This window comes from Lissotriton vulgaris, chromosome 8 (genome assembly GCF_964263255.1).
Source record: "Lissotriton vulgaris chromosome 8, aLisVul1.2, whole genome shotgun sequence".
Taxonomy (NCBI): domain Eukaryota; kingdom Metazoa; phylum Chordata; class Amphibia; order Caudata; family Salamandridae; genus Lissotriton; species Lissotriton vulgaris.
Genome location: NC_141696.1, coordinates 1,113,444,239 through 1,113,456,250, shown reverse-complemented (window position 1 = coordinate 1,113,456,250; position 12,012 = coordinate 1,113,444,239).

The following is a 12,012-nucleotide window of genomic DNA, read 5'->3' as shown; positions in this document are numbered from 1 at the left end:
CTGCTCATTTAATTATATATTTTCAAAACCCTGAGGTTTTAACATTCGGGTGATTGATCATGAACGTTGCCCTTCCACTATGACCACTTATAGTTAAACGCCGAGCTGTATAATCTCGATGCAGATTAGTTTTTCCTGCTCCACTTTTTGTTGTCGCTTTTTTTTAACTCTATTTGTAGGGAACGTTGTACTGGGATCGTTTTATTCCCGGATCTGCACTGTATGTTCAAAGGAAGCGCAGCAGTTTTTACTGAGATACTTCGGACAGAGGTCAAACACCCTCGCTTCTACCGGGCATCGGGGTCAGTTGGAAGTGGCATCAAAGGCAGAAGGCATGGAAGCAAACACCTAACCTGCCATCCATCTACTGCAAGCCAAGACAATTCTAGAAACGAGCAATGAAAGCAAAAGGCTGTGACGTAAAACATGCGTGGATCGTACAAGAATAGGAACCAAACACAGTTTAAGACTAACAGTACAGAAACAAACACCGTCCCTGTAAAAGAAACTTTCCCTAAATGAAACGGAACAAGGCGAGTGTGCCTGTTGACTAATCGTGACAAAAAGCTAAAAGGGAGTGTATAGTCTCTGTGCTTGTGGGCCATCCACCAAACACCCGGGAGAGTAAGACTAACCCTGGGCGGAGTGGGGCTTCGCGGAGCTACGCGAAGTGGGTGAGAAACTACGCCCACCTCCGCACTCCGCGTAGCCCCACTCCGCAAAACCACTGGCCGCCAGCCCTGCCACCCGCCTCCCTCCCGCCCTCCCTAAATACTTTCAAATAAAGGAATGAAATAATTTAAAAAGCACTTACCTTGCCGCCGCTGCCCGCCGCGTCCCCGGGGCTCGCTATCTTCCGTCTTCTATAGTAATGCGCATGCGCGGGCGGCCGCGCATGCGTATTTTCTCGTGAAAATGCGCATGCGCGGCCGCCCGCGCATGCGCATTACTAAAGAAGACGGAAGACGGAAGATAACGAGCCCCGGGGACGCGGCGGGCAGCGGCGGCAAGGTAAGTGCTTTTTAAATTATTTCATTCCTTTATTTGAAAGTATTTAGGGAGGGCGGGAGGGAGGCGGGTGGCGGCCAGCTACGCTCCGTCTGCGGAGCGTGCGTAGTGCCGCCTGGCTCCGCCAGCTCCGCTAAATGCGGAGTAGGCGGCACTACGCACACTCCGTGCACGGAGCGTAGCTGGCCGCCCACCCCTAAGTAAGACCCCCGGGGGGGCAGCAGCGGCCCTCCCCTGGCTCATTTCCCTTCCCTAAACGGATCGTCATTAACACATGGATGCTAATGAATCCTTTTCAGTGACGCTTTATTACCATGGTAACAGATTCAAGGCGCTTCCAATTAATGCGCCTGCATTGCGCAAACCCTGCAACAACAAAATGCGAAGCTCTCCTTTACTCCTGGCGTGTTTTAATGCTGATATAGTACATAGTATTAGTATCTAGGGCCCGAAGAGAAATACACAAATGATAAAAGAAAGAATAATATTAAATGAAAAAGTGACAGTAAGAGCTGGATAGATATAGCACGAACTGCACTGCATCTTGGAGCTTTAATAACAGCAACACGTGTGACATTGGTACAAACCTGTTGGGCAGTGAGCTGCTGGCGCCCAGAGCGTTTCGACCCTTAAACTGGTTTACTGGTTCTAACCACACGCCGCATGTGCGCCCGCGTGTGAGTGAGCCAACGATCTAACAGGGAGAGCTAAGCCAGGGGTCTGGCTCGGTCTTAAAGTCTGTGCAGAAGCCATATAATATTGGCAATGTAAATCATACAACAATCATCTACTAAAACATGATAAAGTCTCTTCAAAGTTAAAAAAGTGTGTTTATTTAAAACAGAGAAGCTTTGACATTAGGAGGGTAAATATAGCAGTGCGCTGAGAAGAAGGTATTAACAAGCACAAACATGCGAACCTCGCGCGGTGGGTGGAAAGGGGAGGTGGGCGCAATTCACTCGCGGGAGCAATAATTGCTTCCAGATGGTGACGGGCGCTCCCGCGAGTGAATCTCCTGCTGTGCACGCGTTGCCATTGAAGGCAATGGAACGCGTGCACGTGCTTGGCTGAAAAGCCAAAGCATTGGGAAAAGGTCTTTTTGCCATGCAGCGCATGCGGTGTGCGAAGGGCGAGACCTAAAAAAAAAATATATATATATATATATACATATATATATTCGCTGAAAAAGCCACATGTTTCAGGGACATTATAGTTAAAAAATTAGCATTTAAATAACCTTAGATATTCACTGAAAAAAACACCGGTTACAGGAACTTTCTAGTTAGGCTGACATTTCACTCCTACAAACTAGAGAAAGTCAGTCGTTCTAGTTAGCTGAGCGAACTATAACTCGCGCCCCCGCAATGCACTGCTGATGACGTGCAATATTACATCACTCATGACATGGTCAGTGACATCACTCATGACATCACTGATGACCTCATCCAGTGTTTCTAAAAAGTTTAAGAATGTTATACATATGGGGGGGCCTGGTCAAGCAACATGGTCGACAGGATGTGAGCTCCTTCTGCTCCCGACCTGCCTGTTGTTGAAATCCTGCAAAATCCTATGCCCAGACGCCAGTGGGTGTCTAGTGATTGTGGTGGGGGCCCTGGTCGCCGTGAGGATCACCCAAGCACAAAAAATCCTGTTGGTAGAGCTGCACTGCGCTTGCCAGCTGCTGCATGGCCGGTAGCGGAGTCAACAAGGTCGCGGCCCGAGGTAGGCTCGGAGGAGCCTGGTCTGAAGCGCCTGCTGAAAATGACTGCTTGATGACGGCCGGAAGACGCTTGGCCCGGAGTGCTTCCCGGGGTCGATTCATGGAGAAATTGAATTCCTACCGGCCCTCCGCTCTGAGTACGTGGCTGGTGAGCGTAGAACTCCCTGAGGCCTTGTTTTGTGGCCCACGCCGTTGATACAGGAGCAGGTGAGCCCACCGGCAAGGCAGGGCATTTCGCAGTGGGCGCTGGGCCGCTTAGCCACTGATTGCGCACTCTGGGTAGTGAGTACACTGGAGACCTCCGAGTCGGGCTGTGCCCCTTCACCAACAGAGAGGACACTACGCGGAGGAACAGAGAGGGGTGACCACCAAAGGAATAGTCTATGCCTTGGGGAGTAAAAGAAAGAGTTTTAGCTAGACACAGATATAACAAAAACTATAAAATGGTGTATATCTCTGAAGTGAGAAGATTTTTTTTAAATATATATAAACCACCATATTAAGAGCAAAGAATAATTATGTACTCATATATATATCAAAATGTATGCATTTTATTTGTTCCAGTATAAAACATATTTATTATTTGTTTTTCATGTTTATATATATAGTTCATTTACACCAAAAAAGTTGCATATCCAGATTCTATGATAGACGTTAAGATGATGGAGGCAGTGCGGCAGATGTCACAACGCGCGTTTCGGCATACAAGCCTTCATCAGGTAGCCGTCTATTGCACAAAAAACAAACTGAAAGATGCTGGAAGTGAAATTCACCGGCGCAATTCTGAAACACTTGAGACTAGATATCTTTTATTATGAGGCTGATTGGACGATTTTTCATCAGTAAAAATTATAATTTGTAGCTTGTAGGCGCCAATAAATAATCCTCAATAATATAATTCCTATGAGGGTTGGCCTGATGACATAAACACAGACACGCTCACATTGGTTTTGTATGTTTTGATGTATAGGGTAGCGTGCTACACGGCATTCACACCACTTCAATGTAAACAGTAATTTCCAGCTATCTGAAGGGAAGGAGTGTTACCCTGTTCGTGACAGGACCGCATACATCTCTCTTCCCTCGCGCCAAACGTTCAAACGGAAAACGAAACCGGCATTGTAAATGTAATGTAATGGTACTTGTATAGCGCACGAATCACCATGAGGCATCTCGGGGCTTGTATGAATACCGCTGAGGAACCCTTCCTGGCCTTTCCCTGTGAAGTGCCCACTCCTGGGCACCCCAAGGTGAAGCCAGGCATCCTAGCGTTGTTGGGGCAGTTGTGGAGATTAAGCAAGCTATTGCCCAGAGTTGCAGAGTGGGACCCATGATTAGAATAGGCACCGAGGCGAGAATTATCAGGTCCGGGGAATTGAGCCCAAGAGCCGCCAAGGCGGGAATTGAACCCTGGTCCCGGGCAAGACCTCTGCATCAGGGTCTGCTGCTCTAACCATTGAGCCACACTTCTCCACTTAACACCTTGGCTCTGGGGAGCGCAGGAGCAACTAGGTGAGCAGTCGGTGGGGCCCTCCGAGGGTGCCTTAGGGACCACATGCTGGGATCTCATCTGCCCTGACATTTGCGGCGTCTGGGGAGGTGAAACTGTGACTGGGTACAGTCCAGTGGGCCCTGGTAACTTCAATCTAGAGTGTACAGGTAGGAGTCCAGCAGAGAGTCAGTAGTGTGGGGAACAGCCCGTAGAGCTGCGGGGCTGTGTTGTTACCAAGGGACACACCGGGTTTGAAATTGGTACCCGCCACAGGGGGAATACCATAATGCCACGTTTGAGAAGGAGGCTCTGTGTACAGCGATACGTGACAGAGCAATTGGCGCCTTCAAGGTGGTGCCATGTTGGTGGTCCTAACAACCCACTGTGGTAACTGCAACGACCTATTGAGGGCACTGAGATGGCCCGGAGGGGGTCTGGTGGATGCGGGAGAATCCCGTTTTTGGAAAACAAAAACAGAACAAACACCACAATAAGCCTGAGCCCTCCCTACAAAAATGGGAAAGGATAAGCCAGGACGCTGGTCCAAACCCAATACCATCACCCAATATACAACTCAACGCCTCCCTACGCAACGGATCACAAGACATTCTGGCCATGAGGGAACTGGCATTGTTGCTAATGAGCCTTTCCGGGCTAAGCCCCTGGAGGATTTTCACGGCATGCCCTGGAAAAGCAGATTGAGACTGTATCCATCAATGTAAATTTACTCGGGCTGACCTCTGAAAAGTGGCAAAGTGTCCACAGCAGAAGGGGACATTTTACAACTCCGAGGAGATGTGGCATCACTAAAACAGCAGGAATCGCAGTTGTCCAACTCCTCTGGGGCGTGGAACATTGTGCTGAGGAAGCAGAAGGTAGGGTCCTCTGCAGTAATATTAGGGTCTTTTGCAATGTTCCCTCTAATTTCTTTCCTCTGTGTGCAGCAGTGGAGGGTCTCTGTGCGCTGCAACCATGGCTATGTGCGCCAGGAACCAAACTGCGCGTGTCTGCGGCGCCAAATGGCACTCAAAACGTTTACTATAAAAAGTGAAAAGATGGTGCATTTTCGCACATACAGTGCCACAATAAGGGTCCTATGGGCAGTTTGCAAATTGGATAAGCACACCATGACATGAATTGGTTACACTGGCAAGTACACTTCAAGTTTAGAAAAGCACAAGACTTCAATAGAGGTACCATCATAAGATTTTAATAAATATTCTTAACTGGAGCACAGTTCATTGGGTGGGGAAATGTTGCTAGCCTATACAATATCACATATACACAAGAAGGGAGACGGCTGTTCAGACAAGTCAAGTGGCATCACTAGATGGGCGACAGGGTTGCTTCTCACGGCGATCCTTGCCATTTTTCCAGTGCTGATAAATTTGGTCTAGGTCAACTTTCCCATTCAGGAGGTAGGCCTTTGTCCTCATCAGCATATCCAAATGCTTCTGCTCTAGTCTATTCCTCAATTTACTCTTAATAGTATTCATGAAGCTGAATCCTCGTTCACAGTCTGCATTAGATGCTTGAAATGTTGCGCAGACATCAACAAGCTGAGACACCACACTATACTGAGCAGCATTGCATACAGTGAAATTCACCATGTCTTGAAAGGTGGTAAGTAACCCACCCTTTAAATGTTCTGCCACCACATATTTATAGTCTCTGTACTGTCGAACAACATCTCTGGTGTTTCGCAATCACCCAGGGCCAAGACATTTTTATACTTTTCAACAAGTCTTTGAATATTCTCAGTCCCGAAATCAAAATGTGATTGTGTTGCTATTGCCTGGATCTCAATACTTGCCCATTCTGTCAGCTCATCTCCAGGGAACCTTTTTTGCATGTGCTTACAAAGAAGGGAAACAAAAGACAAAATAGGCCCACTGTCAAACTCTTGCCTTTCCTTGTACAACACGATCAGATCTCTTACGTGGCTGCTCCAAAAGACAGTGTCCCCCAAATACTGTTGCTTAATTTGGCCAATCTTTGCTCTTGCATACTGTACAGCTTTAACAGTAGTCAAATAACTTTTTTGGAATAGTTTGCACAAAGATGCAAATTCACCCAGAATGTCATTAAGTACTGCAAGGGAAATATGGTAGTTGGAGTCCGATAGCTTTTTATAACAATATTTAGCAATTTGATCATTCTCCTCAACTTTCTCATGCTCAAAGTACTTAAGAACAGTCTCATAATTACGAATTAGTGCACCAACAGCAAAATGCCATGAAAGCCGCCGGACTTCATTCAGTGGTCGAAATGAGACAACTTCACATTCAGTGACCGATGCAATTTCATCCAGCTTGGACTTCCTTACAGGAGATCTGGAGAACACAGTGTAGACAGTCCTCAATAATGTATCCATCGCTTTAATCATTGGAACGCTCTTGCAGGCATTATCAACTCCCAAATCTTCTCAATGGGTGACACAATGCTGCCCAACTAGACGAGGAATGGATTGTTTTAGGCGAGTAGAAACACCATTATTCTTACTCAGCATCACAGACGCACCATCGGATGTAAACATGACCATTTTCATGAGGTCCAGTTCATTGGCAGTGTAGAATTCTTTCACAGCAGTAGTGATAGCCTCAGCATTACAACTAGTCAGCTTCACTATGCCCCCAAACAGCGTTTTGTGCTCTGTTGATGTTACAGGTCGGAACTTGAAGTACAGGATGAGCAATTTTGTAACAGAAATATCTGTGCTCTCATCAATTATCAAGGTGTGATACAAAGCTTGCCGAAGTTCTGTCATAGCTTCACAGTGTATCACGCTATTGATGGCCTCAAGGAACTCAAAGGCATAGTTCTTGCTCCTCCAGCTGTCTGGTATATTCACATACAAAGCTAGGTGGTCATGGATGTCTTGTACAGATAACATTGAAGTATTCATCTTGACTGCCAGCAACACGTTGTTGATGAGAATCTTTAACTCCTCAGGCATAGATATTTGGCGTTCAACTACTTCCATTCTATTTGCTTTGTCAGTGGCAGTTTCTGTCAGCATTGCCCGCACTCCATAACCAAACCTGACAGTAGCACTTCTGTTTCTCAATATCACCATGGCAGACTTGTGTACTTTGCTAAGTAGATGGCGTTTCATGTAGTCCAGTTTCCAGCCATCACTCCATTTCTTCCCTGTGGAAAAGTCCCCAACAATCTTGACTTAGGCACATGCTTTGCAAATCAAGCCCACATCTGGACTATATTGAAATAGTTCCCCGAGTTGCTTGCGAACCTTGCTTCATGACTTCTGTGTCTCAGCCTCCACAACTTCCTTCATCCACTCTTTCTTGAATACAAGGCAATATTTCTTCCTTTGTGGTGAAGCACTGCACTCTCCCAAAGTTACAGCGTTGCGCTTGAACATTTCCGTGCCTTCCGGTTTGAACCTGCAGTGCAACAAAACCTGCAAAATAAGGGAACATGGCTTACGTTGACGCCTAGCTCATGAATGCTATCTGTTATACTATAATGTACTAGATGCACCACAGTTTAACTCTACCAAACAATTACCTCTTCTGCTTGAATGCACGTACACCCATTTAAATGTTTGGGTTCTGGCTGCGAAACCTGAAACAGAATAAAACATGGGTAGGTATATTTTGCTACAATGTACTAGATGCATCACAGTTTGACTCTACCAATCAATTACCTCTGCTTGTACTCACGCACGTCCGTTTAAATGTGTGGGGTTCTGGCTGTGATACCTGCAACAGAATAAAACATGGGTAAGTATTTTATACTACAATGAACTAGATGCATCACAGTTTGACTAGCAATCAATTACCTCTACTGCTTGAACTCACGCACGTCCGTTTAAATGTGTGGGGTTCTGGCTGTGAAACCTGCAACTGAATAAAAAATGGGTAAGAATTTTATACTACAATGTACTAGATGCATCACAGTTTGACTCTACCAAACAAATACCTGTTTGTTCTGCCTGTACTCACATCTGCCTGTACAATTGTATTCGTAGTCCGGTCTAACAAACCTGCAAAAGAAAAGGGGTGTAGATTGTGAATCTATTTACACAGCAACCCCCATCCCAAGGAGGAACGTAAACAGGATCACCTTGTCTTTGTGGGTACTTGCACCTGACCACTCAAATCCAAATACCTTACAGACTGGAAACCAGCAATTGAAGACAAGATCATCAGCAAATGCTCAAAGAATTACAAACTATGAAACCTTGGCAGCTATGCTCACTTTATTGAGAAAAGAGTACCACAAGTTTAAAACGGCGCATGTGCTTTCAGAAAGTGCACAGTGTATTTTGAAACTTGCTCTACTCTTTTGATAGTAAATGACAGGGTTACCTCGGCTACTCTTCTTGTCCAAAGGGACAATAAAATTAGGGGGGCTTTCACAAACCCTGCCATGGTTGAAGGACGGGAAAAAACTTTCATGAGCTTCTGGACATTCAAACTCGGTCTTCCCCGCATCGTGCATGACTAACAAAAGAGTAGAGCCACTTTAAAAACACAGCGTGTAAAAGTACACATGGTACATTTCCAAGAATATTTGGGAAAGCAAGAATGTAAATAAAGCAATGTGAAAGTGTAGCTATGACATCAATAAAGAAATTACATATAATGATAATGACATGCGTAGGTGCTTATTCAATATAACCACAGAACGTCATAACAGACTTTGAGATAACAATAGTGAGTACCTCACAGATCAATATGTATTCATATGCCTTTGCAAAAAACCATAAAAGCAGAATTCTCATCCTTTGGCATACAGAGAACCCTTTACTTAAGGTAATCTAGAACAAAGTTGCTGGATTTCAATTTGCTATTTTGAATGTGTATGGATGGATGGAAAAGAAGGAGTATTTGTTTAGTTGTCATCTCACTCATTAACAAAATAACACATATTTGGTCCATGCAATGATGGTTTGACAGAAACATTAAACTTTGTTTACTAAAATAAGAAATGCCAGTGCCTTCTTCCTTCCAGGCATACAGCCACCCTTGCTTCCATCAACCCTACTCCGAACTGTGCTATGAAGTAGTTCTGACAAATACTTGATAATTTCTTGAAATGTCACGGAAGAGCAACACCACGAGCACCACTGCCTCAAGAGCTGACTTTCCCTCACACAAGCCAAGATGTTGAAGAAATATTTGAAACCTAACTTACTTAAGATGGAGATTATGCTCTTTGCAGGCGACAGTAAGTGGTACGTAAATTCAAGAATTGTTCTCTGTAATCACCATTGGCAACGATACCCTACAACTTGGCAAAACTGCAAATCACTGCGATTATGGATAAACTAATCGCAGCTCCAAAATACATATCAGTAAGAAATCACAGACGCTTGATACCAACTACCCTTGTTCTGCAGAGTCATGGCTTTTGTACCAGAGGAGCTTCTTGAACACCTGTCCTTCAGATCTCACTGAAGGCATTGCAAATGCTCACTGGAAACCCTAGAACAACATTTAACAAGTATAATCAATTAACCCCTTCGCTGCTAGGCCTTTTCCCCTCCTGTGCTAAGGCTTTTTTTGGCGTTTTGTGGTAGTGCGCGCTTAGGCCCTTGTAACTTTTTGACCATATAAGGTATCCACGCCAAATTTGCGTACTTTTCTTCCAACATCATGTAGATTCTAAAGACGCCCAGGGTTTGTGGATTCCCTTGGAGTGATTTTTTTGTTTTTTTCAGAAAAATGGGAAAAACGGGCTGCAAATGAAAGCCTCTGGGTTTTTCCCTGAAAAAGTTATCAAAAAAGGGTTTGTGGGGCTGAAATCTCCATTTTCTCAGCTTTTAGGGAATGACAGTCTTTTGTCAGAGAACCGACATTTTTCACACAGTTTTGGCATTTTTCTGGGACATAGCCTATTTTTGCTATTTTTCGAGCTTTCCACCTCCTTCCAGTTAATGGTAGAAATGAGTTTGAAAGCAATAATGGATCCTGGAAAGCTGTACATTTTTGAAAAGTAGACAAAATTCTGAATTCAGAAAGGGGTCATTTGTCTAAATCCATGAAGGCTTCTTTATAGAAACTAACAGTTAAATATTGGAATAATTGAAAATTTGTTGAAAAAAACAGCCTTTTGTCACAACGTTTTCACCTATAACTTTTTCTAATTTTGACAGCTCTTGGAAAACAATATACCGTTACATCCGTTAGACCTTCCTGAACCAAGAACCCGACGAACCCAGATCCAAAAACTGAGCAGCAACTTGCAATGGTAGTTTTTCATTTACTGGGTATAGAGCACTTTGTCTGGGAAAATGTATACATGGAAAAATCTGTATGAAAGACACCTATGTATTTCTGAATTGGGTATAAATTATAGAGTTCAGAAACAGTATATAATTGCAAATTTTCAAAATTGGGAATACTCATACTAGCATGAGAATTATTGGTCATTTTTCAAAAAGATTTTTTTTTACACAATGTCTTTCATTGAAAGGGAGAAATACATGAAAGCTCAATTGGTAATAACAGTTGATTTACAAATCTGAATTATCCCAAGTCTCCCGATAAAAACGGTACCTCACTTGTGTGGGTCGGCCTTGTGCCTGCGACAGGAAACCGCGCAAAATGCAACGTGGTCACACCTAAATTTTGCAGTTACAAATTGACCCTTTTTTGGCAAAGTGCCTACCTGTAGTTTTTGCACCCTAGCTCTGCCGGCACCTATGGAAACCTAGCAAACCTATACATTTTTGAAGAGAATACACCCAGGGAAATTCAGGATGGGGTGACTCGACTGCCTACCACCGGGTTTTGTTACCCAGAATCCCTTGCAAAGCTAAGAATTTGACAAAAACAAAACATTTTCCTCACATTTCTGTTGTGGAAAGTTCTGGAATCTGCGTGGATCAACACATTTCCACCCACCCAGTGTTTCCCCAGGTCTCCCAAAAAAAATGGTACCTCACTTGCGTGGGTAGGCATAGTGGCTGCGACACAAAACAGCGCAAAACGCAACGTGGTCGCACCTCAATTTCCCAGTGAAATCTTGCGCTCTTTGGACAAAGAGACTACCTTTTGTTTTTTAGCCCTAGCTCTGCCAGCACCTAGGGAAACCTAGCAAACCTATACCTTTTTAAAAACTAGACACCCAGGGAAATTCAGGATGGGGTGACTCGACTGCCTACCACCAGGTTTTGTTACCCAGAATTCCTTGCAAAGCTAAGAATTTGACCAAAAAAAACACATTTTCCTCACATTTCTGTGGTGGAAAGTTCTGGAATCTGTGTGGATCAACAAATTTCCACCCACCCAGCGTTCCCCCAGGTCTCCCAAAAGAAATGGTACCTCACTTGCGTGGGTAGGCATAGTGGCTGTGACATGAAACAGCGCAAAACGCAACGTGGTCGCAGCACAATTTCCCAGTGAAATCTTGCGCTTTTTGGACAAAGAGACTACCTTTTGTTTTTGAGCCCTAGCTCTGCCAGCACCTAGGGAAACCTAGCAAACCTATACATTTTTGAAAACTAGACACGCAGGGGAATTCAGGATGGGGTGACTCGTCTGCCTACCCCCAGGTTTTGTTACGCAGAATACCTTGCAAAGCTAAGATTTTGAAAAACAATACACATTTCCCTCACATTTCTGTGGTGGAAAGTTCTGGAATCTACGTGGATTAACTAATTTCCACCAACCCAGCATTCCCCCAGGTCTCCTGAAAAAAATGGTACCTCACTTGCGTGGGTAGGCATAGTGGCTGTGACATGAAACAGCGCAAAATGCAACATGGTCGCACCTCAATTTCCCAGTGAAATCTTGCACTTTTTGGACAAAAAGACTACCTTTTG